Raw genomic sequence first — 16,820 nt, forward strand, 5'->3', positions numbered from 1 at the left:
TCTCTGAATGAACAAATGCCCCATCACATCTTAAATGTCTTAACCCTTATCCTGGTTGTAGAATTATGAAGCAAGAGAAAAATCTTCTTTATTCACCCGGACATGCTCAAAGAATTTCTGCAAAGTTTCAATCAGGTCACCTCTTACTTATGAAATTTGAGGGAATTCAGATCTGATTCCTCAAGCTCTCCTCAACAACAACCTGCCAGCCCACAGATTAATTTTGGTGGACAGCCACAGCACTCCCTCTATTGCAGACATACCCCTCCTTCAAGGAGACTAAATCTGTGGACAATATTCCAGGTGATATCTCACTAAGGGAGGAGAAAACTGCAGCAAGACATTGTTACTCAAATCCCCACTTTGAAGTGAATGCTAATATACCATTTGCCTTCCTAATTCTTTCTGCACATACCCGCTGGACAAGAACGTGGACAAGAACACCTGAACTTCCCAATCTCTCTCCATATAAAAATTATTCTGCCTGTTTTTCTTATTAAAAGGGAATAACTTCACACTTCTGTCCAGTTTACTTTGTTTGCCATATTCTAGCCCATTCACTTTGTCTGCCCAAGTCCTATTGAAGCTTCCTTGCATCGCCCTCAATTTACATTGCCACCCAGTTTGGTGTAATCTGCAAATGTGGAAATGCCATTATTGGCTCCCACACCCAATCATTTATATATGTGCTGTGAACTGATGCGGTCTTAGCTCTAGGCCTTGCAGTACTCCACTACAAACAGCTTGCCACTCAGAGAATGAGCCATTTATTCCTACTGTTCTCTTTCTACTCACCAATTCTTAAACTGTACTAGAATACTCCCTGCAATCCCATGTGCTTTGAAGTTTAGTGATTAACCTTCTTTGTGAGACCTTATCAAAAGCCTTCTACTAATCTAAATGCAACCATATTCACCGACTCTTCTTTGCCACTGCTAAAACAAAGATACTTAAAAACCTCCAAGTTGGTCAAATATAATTTCCCTTTCATATATCCATGATGACTATGCACAATGTTGACATTCTTTTTCCAAATGTTCAGTTATCACAGCCTTTATAATAACTTAATATCTATTTGAAGGAAAATGTCAGAAACCATTAGGTCTGCTGTTCTCCTCTCTCCCTTAAATAGTAGGGTCACATTTTCTATCTTCCAGTCAGTAGGGACCTTTCAGAATTGGAAGGTAATCACCAATGCATCCAATATCCCTCTAATCAACTCCTTCAACACTCTTGGCTGAAACGCAGCTGGTCCGGGAGATTTATCAGATCAGCTAGTTTTTCCAAGTATCACCTCTCTACTAATGAAAATGTCTTTTAGTTCTTCACTTACACAAGTGGGCGGCACGGTGGCACAGTGGTTAGCACTGCTGTCTCACAGCGCCAGAGATCCGGGTTCAATTCCCGACTCAGGCGACTGACTGTGTGGAGTTTGCACGTTCTCCCCGTGTCTGCGTGGGTTTCCTCCGGGTGCTCCGGTTTCCTCTCACAGTCTAAAGACGTGCGGGTCAGGTGAATTGGCCATGCTAAATTGCCCATAGTGTTAGGTAAGGGGTAAATGTAAGGGTATGGGTGGGTTGCGCTTCGGCGGGTCGGTGTGGACTTGTTGGGCCGAAGGGCCTGTTTCCACACTGTAAGTAATCTAAAAAAAAAAGTCCTAGTCACCCAGCATTTCTGAGGAGATTCTCTGCATCTTCTTCTATGAAGTTAAAATGTAAAGTAATTGTTTAGTTTCTATTACTTTTAAGTAGACTTTCCAAAGCTCAACGTCCATCACCTAGAAGGACAAGGCCAATACTGGCATGGGAATATGGCAACTTGCATATTCCCTTCAAAATCATACATCACCCTGACTTGGAATTATAATAATTGTTCCTTCACTGTCAAAGGTCAAAATCCTAGAGCTCCCGAACAAATGTATTGTGAGAGACCAACAGCACAGACTCCAGGAGGTACAAGAACAGGGCTCATCTCTATCTTCCCCAGAAACATAAGGGCTGGGCAATTAATACTGGCAAATATTGAACAAGATAAATGGTTGTGGGAAGTTTGACAAAAAAAAAATTCCTCCAAGCAGCTTCTTGCATTCAATCACAACATATAGAATCATTGCAACAAGATGCAACTTTGACACAAAACAAATCTCAATACTTTTAGAAGTGAACACCTTTCCCCATGTCCTTTATCCAGTCCCTCAGCCCTGGCTCTGTTAACACATGGACTGTTTTCAGCACAGTCAGGCCATTCTCACCTACTCATGGACCCCATTATCAGCTTTTCTTTCTTCTTGGATTATCATTCTCCTTCCATCCAAGATGGCAGTGGCATACAGCTCCTCTGCCTGAGATTGTCCGCTCTGACTGCTCTTCCTTTCCATCTCTTTTCTTTTATTGTTACTTACTTACCTTGTCCTGAGCTTGGATGGCATTGGTCAGAGCCCAGTGTGTGGACGTGGTGTGGTTTCCAGCCGGGCCCAGGACGCAAACTGCAAACAGGCCCAGCCGGGAGGAGAGTGAGCCCTGTCTTAGTTTTCTGCAGCAAGCACAGGACCCGGAATCAGCAGCTGTTACATCAGCAGAGGCGACATTGGCCAAGTGACGACCGAAGGGCATCGCGGCAATATCGATGAGGTGGGCCCAGGGCGAGAGGTGTGACTCTGACATTGATTGGTCTGGTACAATTGACAAGTGATGGTGAAGGAGTATTGGTCCAACAGCAAAGATGGTGCCCGAAGATTAGCAACTTTGATGTTGGTTGGGACTGGTGTAGATGCTGGTGAAGTGCTGCCGGAGGGATAACGTACAGCCGTCATGGAGGGTGATGAACTGGCTCAGGGCTAATGAATTCTCTTCAAGCTATATCAGTTTTTTCCCCCTTATTCTTAAATGATTCAAAATGTCACCATTTTGCGGTGACAGATGGAAGTTTTCCCAATGTATTTTATTGTATTCTTACTGCAAAATAAACGTGACAATAAAATCAAAACCAAATCCATCCTTTTGTCTGCCTCTGCATTCCACTCACTGCATACACCTTAACCCATCCCCCAACCCCTTGTATTCAGCACACTTACACCACCTTTTCCCAGCTATTATCAGTTCTCAAGAAGGATCACTGGACCCAAAAAAAACTCTTCTTTTTCCTCCACAGATGCTGCTAGACCTGCTGAGTTTCTCTGGCAATTTCCATTATTTTCTCATGAGTTTGTGGCAGTTGTATACTATGCTTTAAATCAGATGTCATCAACTGGATATATTTATTCACTGGCAGATGCTACACAATAAGATATTCTGCCTCACTAAGACAAGGGGAATTAAGCTTGTAATTTCTTCCGCTACACAACAATCAGTGCTTTGTTTTGAACTTGTTGGAGCTTGCAATGTCTCAACTACAGTATTCATTTAATCAGAAATAATGTCATCACCATAGAAAATTTTATCTTTTAAAACATTTCAACAGAGATGATGTCATCATAACACATCCCAACCAATCAATGGAACTGTTTCCTTTTTAAAGTTTACTTTGAAAACCCATACATTCTGATTTTAGCACCACATCTTTCGTTCTACCTACAGTAATTTGATGACACTGATGTGAATCATGACTCCTGGCTGTCTACCCTCACGCCCTCAGGATAATTTGCAGTCATCCATGATCCTGATACTAGGTAGGCAATAAACCATCCTGATTCTAGTCTGCACAACCGTCAATTAAATATCCTATTACTATTGCTCTTATGGTCTTCCTCATGCTCTAACTGAGCCACTGTGTCATCACATGCACTATCATTCAGAACCAAATACTGGTTGGGGAATGAAATGCACTCCTGCACTACCTGCCTACTTCTTCCTGATGTCTAATGATCACCCTCTGTCTCTCTCTGTGCATATGTTTAAGCTGCAGGGTGACCATGTCTGTAAAGTTGCTAACCAGTAAGGTCTCAAACCTCATGGAGAGATTGCAGTGACGCCAGCTGTAGCTCACGCACTGGTCCAGAGCTTGAGAAGCTGCAGCCAACAACATTTCCTGTATATATGATTACCCAGCACATAGGAAATGACAGGAGTTCACGTGTGGAATAGGTTGTGCACTCTAAGGGTCAAAAGCTGCCCTTCCATTCACACAGCACAGAAACAGACCCTATGGTCTAAGCAGTCCATGCCAAACATAATCTCAAACTAAGCTAGTCCACCTTCCTTCTCTTGGTCTATATCCCTCCAAACCTTTCCTTCATGTGCCTATCCAAATTCCATTTTAATGTTTTAATTGTGCACAGATCCACCACTTCCTCAGGACAGTAATTCCACTCGTGAACTACTCTCTGTGTAAAACATTTGCTCCTCACCTCTTTTAAAATCGCTATCCTCTCACCTTAAAATCGTGCCTATAGGATGGGAGCTATCAAGACTAGGGAAAAGATAACTATCCTTAACACTACCTATACCTCATGGTCTTATAAATTTCTATCAGGTTACCTAATAATGTCCTATGCTCTAGTGAAAAAATCCCAGCCTAAAGCCTTTCTTTATAACTCAAACCTTCCACACCTGGCAACATCCTGGTAAATCTTTTCTGAATCCTCTCTAGCTTAATAACATTCTTCCTATAACTGGCCAAATCTATCAAATAGTAGAAAAAAAGCTTTAAAAAAAAAACTCATTAGCTACTCACATTTTCAGTTATCCTTAAACACTGATAGGTTAATTGATTTTTTTTATTCTTGCATGGGATATAGGCATCACTGGCTAGGCCATTTCTTTCCCATCCCTAATTGCCCTACTGAACTGCTGCAATCCCAAGTAGCAGGTACGCCCACAGTGCTGTTAAGAAGAAAGTTCTGCAATTTTGATCTAGCACCAGTGAACAAATGGCGATTTGGTTCCAAGTCAAGATGGTGTGGGGTTTAAAAGGGAACTTGCAGGTGGTGGTGTTTCTGAACACACCCATTTCCTTTGTCTTGGTGGAGGTCAGGAGATTGGAAGGTGCTGTAAAGAAGCCTTGGTGAGTTGTTCTTTCTCTAAATGGTATACATTGCTGCCAATTTCCAAGCTCCTTATACCAACTCTTCAACTTTGGGGAAAGAGAAACAAAGCCAAAATACTTACTAAATGAGTAACTCTCTGGCCTTCCTGTGATGTCAGGGGTCTCTCTACTGTCTTGTGTCAATGCTCCTGATGTATTTCACCCTATGTAGTCTGCTCATAGTGATCTTGTAGGAAAAAGTGAGGACTGCAGATGCTGGAGATCAGAGCTGAAAACGTGTTGCAGGAAAAGCGCAGCACGTCAGGCAGCATCCAAGGAGCAGGAGAATCGATGTTGATTCTCCTGCTCCTTGGATGCTGCCTGACCTGCTGCGCTTTTCCTGCAACACATTTTCAGCTCATAGTGATCTTGATCAGCTTTTTGACGAACCTGACTTGTTTCCCAGTGACCGCCATAGTTCTAGTGCCTGAACACCAGCCAGTACTAGTACTGTGGAATCTGCACTGTGCAAAGATTGATTGGTGGAAGAGATATAGGTCGACTCCAGAAGCCCTTTGGTTATATTGCCTGTTGTTAGTTACCATCACTGCTCACTGCAGGTATGGGAAGAAAAGTGGTGGCACTGTGGCTCAGTGGTTAGCACTGCTGCCTCACAGCTCTAGGGACCCAGGTTCGAGTCCAGCCTCGGGCACTGTCTGTGTGGCGTTTGTACATTCTCCCTGTGTCTGCATGGGTTTCCTCCCACAATCTAAAGATGTGCAGGTTAGGTGAATTGGCCATGCTAAATTGCCCATTGTGTTCAGGGATGTGTATATGAGGTGTATTAGTCAGGAGTTAATGTAGAGTGATAAGGTAGGGCAATAGGTTTGGGTGGGATACTCTTCAGGGGGTTGGTGTGGATTTGTTGGACCAAAGAGCCTGTAGGTTTTCTATAGAAAACTCTTGCCTCAGACACAAAGCAACTAAATGTTAATTATTGAAGAACTTGGCACAGCTTCAAACAACATGGAGTATTTTAAAATATGATATACTTGCTAACAATGGCATGATTTGTGCTGCTAATGGACATGATTGGTGACTTGCCTGATCAGCACCTCTTCAAGTTACAATTATATTGTTTATTTTGTAACAGTTTCTGAAAATAGATCTTCAACTTCGAAAATATTTGGTGGTAACATTCTTTTGTAAGGCACTTGAGAGACATAGACATTTCTTATTAACCAATGTAAACCTGTTGGGAGACAATAGTAGACTGTAACAGTTTTTATCTATTGCAACATAAGAACATTCACTTAAGCTTTCGGGCCCGGACTTTACACAGTGCAGACTAAATAGTAAAGCCTGGGTTTTACCTGTACCGACTGTCCGTCCAGGTAACCCCTGAGAAGCAGCTCCCTAGACAACGTGTTGCTGTTCTCCCTCCCGTCGTACAGAAGCAAACTCCAGTAGGACTTTCGAAATGCGAGGATTGTCGAAAGAGGTGAATCACATAAACCTCGGCAAAAGCAGTCCTTTTAAAAAGTGAACGCCGAGCTCAGCCGGTTGGCAAGGAGACAGCATGCAGGCAAACACAAGTTAGCCAAAGATCCAACACCACTTAGGACCTGTTGGGAGGGGGCGCTTTCCTAACTACACTAAGAGCAGCAACAACTCAACGCTGGAGCTGGTATTTCCGACACACCTCCTCCAACACATTCCACCAGCTATTCTTTTTAAAGGGAACGATTTCTATTTTCTTTAGCCGACTGAAAATGCCCTTAATGAATTCCTCCCCACTGGGAGGCGGTGGATGTAAGAGAGAAAACAACTTGAGACAATCGGCATTTGTTTTGCTGATTTCACATCAAATCATTGTCAGAAATTCACCAGTCAGGCTGAGTACTTCTGCACCGTCATGCTTTCAAAAAGTTAAAACTATTAAAAAATAAAACAATTTAAATTAAGTGCCTTTAAAAATTAAGTCATGTGTTCTTTGAAATTGAGGTATTAAATTTGTAGTCATCATGAATAATATTAGGTAGTGATTTTGTATTTTGTGGAGGGAAATCAGAGTTACGCTATGAGTAGAATGACCCTTCCTCAGTTATAGATGCTGCCAGATGTGCTGAGCTTTTCCAGCAAATTCTATTTTTGACAAAGGAAACTGCGTTATTTCTAATGTTAACAAATGTCTCTGATTTACAGCATCCACAGTTCTTTCGGCTAGTTACTTTTGTCTAAGTGCGTTAATGTACAGCTATTACTACTTTTTAAAGGCATTATCTGGGGCAAAAATCAAACTGATGTTCAGGCTATTTCACAGATGCTGCCCGACCTACTGAGGTTCTTTAGCAATTTTTGGTTTTGTTTCAGATTTCCAGCATCCAGCAGTCTTGTTTAATTTGTTCAGACTATTTTCTGGGTTTCAGCAAAAGCCTTGACAATGTTTTGCAGTCTAATAAATGACCCTTTTTAGTGTCCCATCAGAGACAGACACCTTAAACAGTTAATTTGCATTTCCAGTGGCCAAATTGAAAGAAGTACACACTAGATTTCAGGTTTTAAGACCTTTGCAATAACAAAATCTGAAAGCAACATCAACTAGATATCATTTATAGAATCCTTACAGTGTGGAAACAGGCCATTCAGCTCAATAAATCCATACCAACTCTCCAAAGAGCATCCCACCCAGATTCACCTACACACTCCTCCTTTTGCCCATAACCATGTGTTTCCCATAACTAATCTACCTAACCTACACAGTACAGGTAATTTAGCATGGCCAATCCAACTAACATACACATCTTTGGACTGTGGGAGTGAACTTACACAGACACAGGGAGAATGCACAAACTCCACAAAACCACCCAAGGCCGGAATTGAATCCAGGTTCCTGGTACTTGTAAGGCAGTAGTGCTAACCACTGAGCCACCATGCCACCAACACCCATGCACACATACACACACACATTCCAGACGTTGCATTGAACAATGAAAAATGGTTCACTTTATTTTCGAAGGATTTTCAAATCGAATGCCAGCAGTAAGACAAGGACAAATCTTTAGAATACATCTCACTCACTGGACCTTGCTCCTCCTCCCATATCCTGTGTGGTATCATGCAATCTTATGACTGAGTCTTACCCCACTACCCATGGGTCACACCATAAAATAAAGCATTTTTTGCCCTACCAAGCTGGCTAATTCAATACCTTATCAATAACAAGTAGACAAAATCACAGCTTTTTATCAAAACAAAACATATTCAATAAAGGTGCAACAATATCCATCATCACTATAGAAGTATAGCTTGTCCCTCAAAACACACAGACACACACTCAGACAGTAAATAAGAAAAAAAGGATTTCTCTGCAGAGCTTGGCTTTCTGGAAAAAAAAGACCAATGAGTTATTTTTGAAGGCAAAAAGGAAAAAGTGTAATGTTATGACAATGTGGGTGTATTGTAACTTTAAGAGAGTTAAAATCTAGCAGGACTACCTGACAGCACCAAGTGTTCTGAATAAGATTCAATGTAACATGTGGTCTGGCAGCTAGGGTAGCAGGTTGCCTGATGCCAAAAAGAAATTTGAATTAGACCAATCAATTTAAATTATACCCCAAAAAATACCAAACTCCAATCAAGTTTGAATTTAGTAAATTGACCATCTTAAAAGCCAACGACAGAATCTTTTGGGGTATAGGCCCAGGGAAAATTGAACAGTTGAAGGAGAACTGCCACATCACCAGCGTGTAGAGACTACCCAAAAAATAGCACTCTTTTATAGGTACCTTTAATGATCAGTGACTTGTGAAATAGAAATCCCTAAGAAGAAAAGAAGACCGAGGACGAGAAGATTTATGTCTGGCTGGTTTTGAAAACTTGAATTTTTGGTAAACCTTAATCAGAGGGTTTTATCGGACTAGTATTGTGTAAAGGTAAGATAAAAGATAGGTTAGAGGAAGGAGTTGTAAATAGTTGTTAGTTAATTACTCTCTGTTAAACCTTAAGAGATAAAGTTGTTAATTTTTACTTTAAATAATTCTTGTCCTCTCAAATTTTCACAAATTACTACACAGGATAAATCTTTTCTGCATTGCTGGTTTAAGTTACGCAGGAGGGTTTAGCCTGTGACATAACAATTTGGGGTCTCAGCACGGGCTTTGAACTGGTTCAGACAGGTTTGAATAGTTTGGGGGTATGAAACCCCAGCAGATTTAGACATTTCAGGTTAGTGTTTTAGATCTTTAAATAAAAGGTGGTGAGACAATTTACTTAACTTCAGTGATTTGTGCTTGATTAAATTAGTTGGAAGAAATGGCTCTTAAAATTGCTAAAGAGGTTCTGGGATTTAAAGATGATTCTCAAAGTTGCCAGGATGTTTAGAAGAAAACAAAAAGGCCATACTTTTAAAATTAGCAAGTAAGTTAGATTTGGGTTTAACCAAGGACAAAATTTGAAATTGTAAGGGAATTACTCAAACACTCAAGTGTATTAGAGAAAGAAACAAGTGCAGTAGAGGTAAGAAAACTTAAATTACAATTGAGGAACATGGAGTTAGAAGATAAACAAAGGGAGAGAGAAAGAGAGAGAAAAGAAAGAGAGAGAAGGTTCTTAGCTGAGCAAAATGAGAGAGAATTTGAACTTGAGAAGTTACGACTTAGTCAGCCACGTCATATTAACAGGATGGAGATTACAAGAGAAGCTGGTGCAATGTATAAATATGTCAAAACTCTGCCACATTTTGATGAGAAGCTTTCTTTGTTTCGTTTAAAAAATTGGCTAGGCAAATGGAGTGGTCCAAGGATTTCTGGGTAATGTTAGTTCAGACTAAACTGGTAGGCAGAGCAAGCGAGGTATTTGCCTTGCTGTCAGATGAGGTGTCAAGAGATTATGAAGTGGGTAAACAGGCTATTTTAAGTGCTTATGAATTGGTACCAGAAACTTATACACAGCGATTCAGAAACACATAGAAGGAACCAGGTCAGCCTCATGTTGAGATTGAAAGAACTAAACAAAGTCATTTTGATCGATGGGTGCATGCTTTGAAGACAGATAGGAACTTTGAGGCCCTAAGAGAGAGTGTTCTGCTGGAGGAGCATAAGAATACGCTTCCAGAGATGATAAGAATTCATGTGGAGGAACAGAAAGATCAAGAAGTGAGAAGGGCAGCAGATGAATACATGTTGGTGCATAAGACAGGCTTCCAGTCAGAATTTCATCCTGTCAGGGACAGCTGTTGGCTTAAAGAGTATAGAGCACTGGCAAGTATTTACCACAGGTTAAAGAAGCCCAAGAGAGTGGAAAGAAGGTGAAAGGCCTCAGGTGTTTTCACTGTAATGGAGTGGGACACTGAAAATTATAGTGTCGGTAGTTTCAAAAGGGCACTGGGAAAACGTGTTTTCGCTGCCAGAGGTGGGATACGTATAGGCACATTGCTGGTCCTTACGGAAAGGCATTGTGGGAAAAGATGTGGTCAAAGAAGCTCAGCCAGTGGCATTAGTGAAGGTAGTAAAGGAGACCCCAAGAGCAGTTGAGGAGCTGCAGGAGAGTGCACAGCCCAGGCAGGGGCTGAGTATGGAGTCAATACCTGATCTCTACAAAGAATTCGCCTCTGTGGGCAAAACGTACTCAGAGAAGGAGGGAGAAGGACAAGAAGTCATAAATTTGAGAGATACAGGCTTTAACTAGTCGCAGACAGTAATGATTGAGTGACTATCCGAGAGTGTGGTAATTTGTGGGATAGATGGACAGAAACTTTTGCATCCCCCTGTGTAAGATCAGGTTGGAGTGCCAACTCAAGACTTGGGAAGTTACAGTTGGAGTGAGTGACAGAGTGTCAATTCCAGGAATTCAGTTTGTTCTTGGGAATGATTTGGCAGCATCTAAGATGGGAGTGACACCCCTTGTTGTGGAGAAGCCCAAGGAAGACCAGTAAACTGAGGAGTTAAAACAGAAATATCCTGGTATTTTCCCAGACTGTATGGTAACCAGATCCCACTATCATAAGTCACAGTACGAAGCAAAAGATAAAGAGAAAGATGACTGAGTTGAGGTTCAGTTAGTGCATATCCTGTTTGATGTAATGATGCAGGAAAAACCTGAACAGGCAGATGGTCAGACAGAAGTGTTTAATCCTGAAAGGCTAAGGGACTTGCAACAGCAAGACAAGACAATAAAAGATATATGAGGATACATACTTCAAAAAGGAGGCAGAGAATATTCTGGAGGGTTATTATCTGAAAAATAGAATCCTAAGACAGAAATGGACACCAGGGCAGGTTAGTGCAGAGGATAAATGGGCCGAAGAGCACCAGATTGTGTTGCCGGTAGCATACAGACAGGAGGTGTTAACGGTAGCACATGAACTACCTGTAGGAGGTCACCTAGGGGTATGAAAGACTCAGGCTAAAGGTACAAAAACATTTTTATTGGCCTGGAATGCACAAGGATATGGTTCACGTTTGCTGTACATGTCATACATGCCAAATGGTAGATAAGGCACAGATGGCAATAAAACCAGCAGCTTTATTGCTAATTCCCACATTTGAAGAAACTTTCACGTGGGTTATAATTGATTGTGTAAGTCCCTTCCCAAGAACTAAAAGCAGGAATCTGTACTTGTTAACCATAATGGATGTGTCTCCCAGATTTCTGGAGGCAATTCCATTACGGAGTATCAAGGCAAAAAGAGTAGGAGAGGAGTTAGTAGCTTTCTTCATACAGTATGGGCTATCTGGAGAGATTCAGTTGGACCAAGGGTCAAACTTTACTGTTAGGCTGTTTAAGGAGGTTATGGATAGCTTACGTATACAGCACTTTAAATCCAGTGCGTATCATCCTGAATCCCAGAGAGCTTTAGAAAGGTGGCATCAGTCCTTCAAGACCATGTTGAGAGCTTCCTGTCAGAATTACCCAAATGATTGGGATAAAGATATCCCATTTTGCCATTAGAGATACCTCAAATGAATCTACTTAAAAATCACACAACACCAGGTTATAGTCCAACAGGTTTAATTGGAAGCACACTAGCTTTCGGAGCGACACTCCTTCATCAGGTGGTAGTGGTGAAGGAGCGTTGTTCCGAAAGCTAGTGTGCTTCCAATTAAACCTGTTGGACTATAACCTGGTGTTGTGTGATTTTCAACTTTGTACACCCCAGGCCAACACCGGCATCTCCAAATGAATCTATTCAGTTTACTCCCTTTGAGTTAATGTTCAGAAATGAAGTGAGAGGGCCTTTGAAATTAATTAAAGGAAATTTGACAGGACTGAGGTCGGAGATCTCACACTTAGATTATGTATTGGAGGTGAGGGAGAAAATAAATTGGCTAGGTGAGTTAGCCACACAGCACCTAAAGAGGGCACGGTATAAAATGAAACAGGTGGCACATCAAAGCTCTGAGACTCAGACTTTTTCCCAAGTTGGTACTGTTAGTACTGTTAGAGTGATAGGAGATCCCTTCAAATCCAGGTTTAGTGGTCCCTATCAAATTAAGGAAAAGTTGAGTCAGGTAAACTCAGATTAAAGTTATTGGTATGTTAGGTAATGTGATTAAAGAATAGACAAAAAATGACGCCATCTTTGCATTATGATAATTCATTGTTTTCTTAAGGAGGGAGGTGCTATGAAGAAGTGGGTTTTCTGTACCTTTAAGAGAGCTAAAAGCTAGCAGAACTACTTAACAGCACCAAGTGTTCTGAACAAAATTTAATGTAATATGTTGTCTGGCTGCTAGGGTAGCTGGTTGCCTGGAGACAAAAACAAATTTGAATTAGGCCAATCAATTTAAATTATACCCCAAAAAATACCAAACTCCAATCAAGTTTGAATTTAGTATTTTGACAATCTTAAAAACCAATGTCACAATCCAATGCTTTGGGGAATAAGTCCAGGGAAAATTGAACAGTTGAAGGAGAACCGCCATGCCATCAGCATGTAGAGACTGCCCACAAAATAGCTCTCTCTTAACAGTACCTTTAATGATCAGTGACTTGTTAAATAGAAATTCCTAAGAAGAAGGAAAGAAGACCGAGGATGAGAAGATTTGATGTCTGGCTGGTTTTGAAAACTTGAATTTTTGGTAAACCTTAATTGGAGGTGGGGAGAGTTATCGGACTAGCATTGTAGAGGGGGAAGGTAAAAGATAGGTTAGAGGAAGGAGTTGTAAATAGTTGTTAGTTAATTATTCTCTGTTAAACCTTAAGAAGTAAAGTTGTTAATTTTTACTTTAAATAGCTCTTGTCCTCTTGAATTTTCATAGATTACTGCACAGGATAAATCTTTTCTGTGTTGCTGGTTTAAATTAAGCAGGAAGGTTTACCCCGTGTCATAACAGTAGGATGTTCCAAAGGCTGTTGCTCTGATGTTCTTGCACATGTGCTTGGGTCACTGATCATGCACAGTTGCCTCTGGGATCTTGCAGACACAGCTTGCTGAGGAATACAACCTTGAGATGTTCTTAATCACTCTTTCAAAATTTCAGATTAGATTAGATTAGATTAGATTACTTACAGTGTGGAAACAGGCCCTTCGGCCCAACAAGTCCACACCGACCCGCCGAAGCGCAACCCCCCCATACCCCTACATTTACCCCTAACCTAACACTACGGGCAATTTAGCTTGGCCAATTCACCTGACCCGCACATCTTTGGACTGTGGGAGGAAACCGGAGCACCCGGAGGAAACCCACGCAGACACGGGGAGAACATGCAAACTCCACACAGTCAGTCGCCTGAGTCGAGAATTGAACCCAGGTCTCAGGTGCTGTGAGACAGCAGTGCTAACCACTGTGCCACCGTGCCGCCGAGCAAATCAGTTTTACCCTGAAGCGATTTAAAGAATTTTCTTATCAGACATGGGAGAGGTCAGCTCTGCACTTTGTTCATTACATGTTTCCCTCAGACTCAACGTGTTCTTAGCTTCTCCTCAAGTCAACTAGATAAAACAAAAATCTCTCCAAGCCAGTTCATAACATCCCCCAGTAGAGTATATATCAAAGCAAGCAGTCATATGATATACAGGAAACCGTGTTTGGGGTAAAAAAAGCTCCCCAGTGACCTTTTAAAGAAACTATTTGGGAATGCCCACAAAATTTGGGGCGGCATGGTGGCTCAGTGGTTCGCCGTGTTGCCTCACAGCACCAGGGACCTGAGTTCACTTCCAGCCTCGGGCAACTGTCTGTGTGGAGTTTGCACATTCTCCCCATGTATGTATGAGTTTCCTCTGATTTCCTCCCACAGTCCAAAGATGTGTAGGTCAGATGAATTGGCTATGCTAAATTGCTGAAGAAGGGCTCATGCCCGAAACGTCGATTCTCCTGCTCTTTGGATGCTGCCTGACCTGCTGCGCTTTTCCAGCAACACATTTTATGCTAAATTGCCAATAGTGTTAGGTGCATTAGTGAGAGGGAAATGGGTCTGGGTGGGTAACTCTTCAGAGGGCCGGTGTGAACTTGTTGGGCCGAAGGGTCTGTTTTCATACTGTATGGAATCTAATCTAAATTCCCCATTCAATTATCCTTCATTACCTAAATCCTTCTTACAACATTAATTTTAAAACATTTATGTAACAGCAAAGATTTGCAGCCTTCATCTTTCTGTTGATCACATCAATTGCAGCCTTTGCCTGTGTGAGACCTCTCCTGTCCCTTTCTGTGCAAGAGTATGGACAGCAGAAGCATGTCTACTGTTAGCATAGCTGCTCCTGCCTTTGTTTTCAGATGTGAATGCTCTGTACCTTACTCCCACTAAGTCTCAAACTGCATTCCCTTTTCCCATCATTAACCTGGTCATCCTGGCTTGTTGATGAGCAGAAGTTGAAGCAGACAACATGAATCTCTTCATTCCTCCATCTTGTGTTGAATTAAAGAGATGGGTATAAACATAATAGTCGAATAAAACTTTATTTGTGTATTTGTAAGGGCATCAATTGGCATGGAGTGGGAAGGCCATCCCAGAGCGTCCTGTCTAGAATGAATTGTGCCAAAGACAGAGATAGATGATTGGATCCTCACCCAGCACACCCCGTCAGTTGATTAAATCTCTCATCCACGTCCAAACCTACCTTACACACAAGGCGTTGAGTCCTGCTCCATGGTTTAGGAAAATAGAGACAGTGTTACGTTGGCACAACTGATTGAATGGTTGCCTTTGAATGGGGAGGAGTTATGTACGATCTCCATTGCAGCCTCTGAGCATGCAATCCAATGACACCTGGACAGTACAGAGAAAAAAGGTGCTACCTTTTGAATATAACTGTTTCATAATCAGATGTTAAAAATTGCAAACCTGCCTTCGATGTGAACATAGTGTTCTTGCAATCATCATTACCAAAATTAGTCATTTATCTGTCTGTTTTGTAGTAAAGAGGGCCTGGCTAATTTGTCTACACAGAACTGTATTAGCACCTTGAAGCACCAAATACTAATTAAAGTGCTTTGATATGTAGTAAGGTACTTAGAGAATACATGTTGGCTTGTATAAATTGAAGTCTTTATTTATTTACTATATGTTGGTTCCTCTTGGACTCTATACAGAGAGTAAAGCAATTTGAGTCAGCCTTTGTTATACATTTGCAACTTCAGCATAAAATGGAAAGCAGAGAATGATTGATACGCACTGTAAACCTGTTTTACTAGTTCCTTTGGGAACTGCTGAAGCATTTGAAATATATTTTGATGATGTGGGTTGACTTGCCAGAACAAGGAATGAATAGAGTTCCCAACCTGCATTTGTCCCTAACTTCCCAACATGTCCAAGTCTGCATATTCCGGGCAGTGACAGTATAGCAGGGAGGTGGCCACAAAAACCACCTGCAATGTTCATTAGCATAAACTGGGTGGGCTACTGCACCATCAATTATGCTTCTTGAGGCTGGATGTATCATTCCTGATCAGAAACCACCCATCATGTTGGATCTAGTAAACCAATACTAAAGCCCACTTTGGAAAGGTGATAAAAGAGCAGAGAGCTGTCTTTTTAATAGATTTGGTAAAAATGGTCACTTTTTTCTATCTATGAGAATCTATTACAAAGGTATGTGACACACATACACACACACAAACCACATAGAACATTTGCTCAGTCCTAACAAATGCATAAAATTAGTTCGTAGGAATATTAATTCTGATTCCTCTCCACAGATGCTGCCAGAAATGTTGAACTTTTCTAGCGATTTCTGTTTTTGTTTCTGATTTACAGCTTTCACAGTTCTTTCAGTTTTTTCATCTCATTTCATGCTGCATGGGTAATGATTCTTCAGTGGACGAAGCCTCATCTCTTCCAGCGGAAACAGTTTGCGTAACCAAGATCTTTCTCAGTTGAGTTAGGACAAAGCACAAACATTGGAGGTTTGGCCTAGCAGGGGAGTGTAGCTACATCATCTCGCTTAGACCGGCGGAGCGGTCCTCTTCTAGAGGGTCAGCCTCTGCGACCGAGCGCTGAGCTTCGGGAGGGACACACATGGAGCTGTGAGGGAAGGGGGACGCCCGCCTAGCCTGCCAGAGCAGCTGAATCAACCCTAGCAATCAATGGGGTGTCAGATGTCGTAGCCAGATCAGGTATTTTAGGTGCTGGAGGTGATTTCCTCAAATTCCAGGAGCAGCAATTACTGTTTTATAGGCTGTTGCATTGTTTTTAAACATTGGGGGAAAAAAAGTCAAAACAACAGCAGTTTTAAAAGGGAGAAGAGCAGACAAAGGAAGCACATGGTGAGGATGGAATGAGCTGCCAGAGGAAGTGGTGGAGGCTGGAACAATTGCAACATTTAAGAGGCATTTGGATGGGTATATGAATAGGAAGGATTTGGAGGGATATGGGCCGGGTGCTGACAGATGGGACTAGATTGGGTTGGGATATCT

The 16,820-nt window shown here is 41.7% G+C and overlaps 1 protein-coding gene across 2 annotated transcripts in view; it reads right to left on the reverse strand.

The window, feature by feature from the left end:
• The window catches only part of LOC132824975 (rho GTPase-activating protein 8-like), a 97,048-nt gene extending 90,436 nt beyond the window's left edge, over nt 1–6,612 (reverse strand). For both annotated transcript variants that reach the window (XM_060839909.1, XM_060839907.1), the window contains exon 1: nt 6,336–6,612. The gene's annotated coding sequence lies outside the window, so the exon portion shown is untranslated. The remainder of the gene's footprint in view (nt 1–6,335) is intronic.
• Nucleotides 6,613–16,820: the final 10,208 nt, after the last annotated feature.

Source organism: Hemiscyllium ocellatum, chromosome 19 (genome assembly GCF_020745735.1).
Source record: "Hemiscyllium ocellatum isolate sHemOce1 chromosome 19, sHemOce1.pat.X.cur, whole genome shotgun sequence".
Lineage (NCBI taxonomy): Eukaryota > Metazoa > Chordata > Chondrichthyes > Orectolobiformes > Hemiscylliidae > Hemiscyllium > Hemiscyllium ocellatum.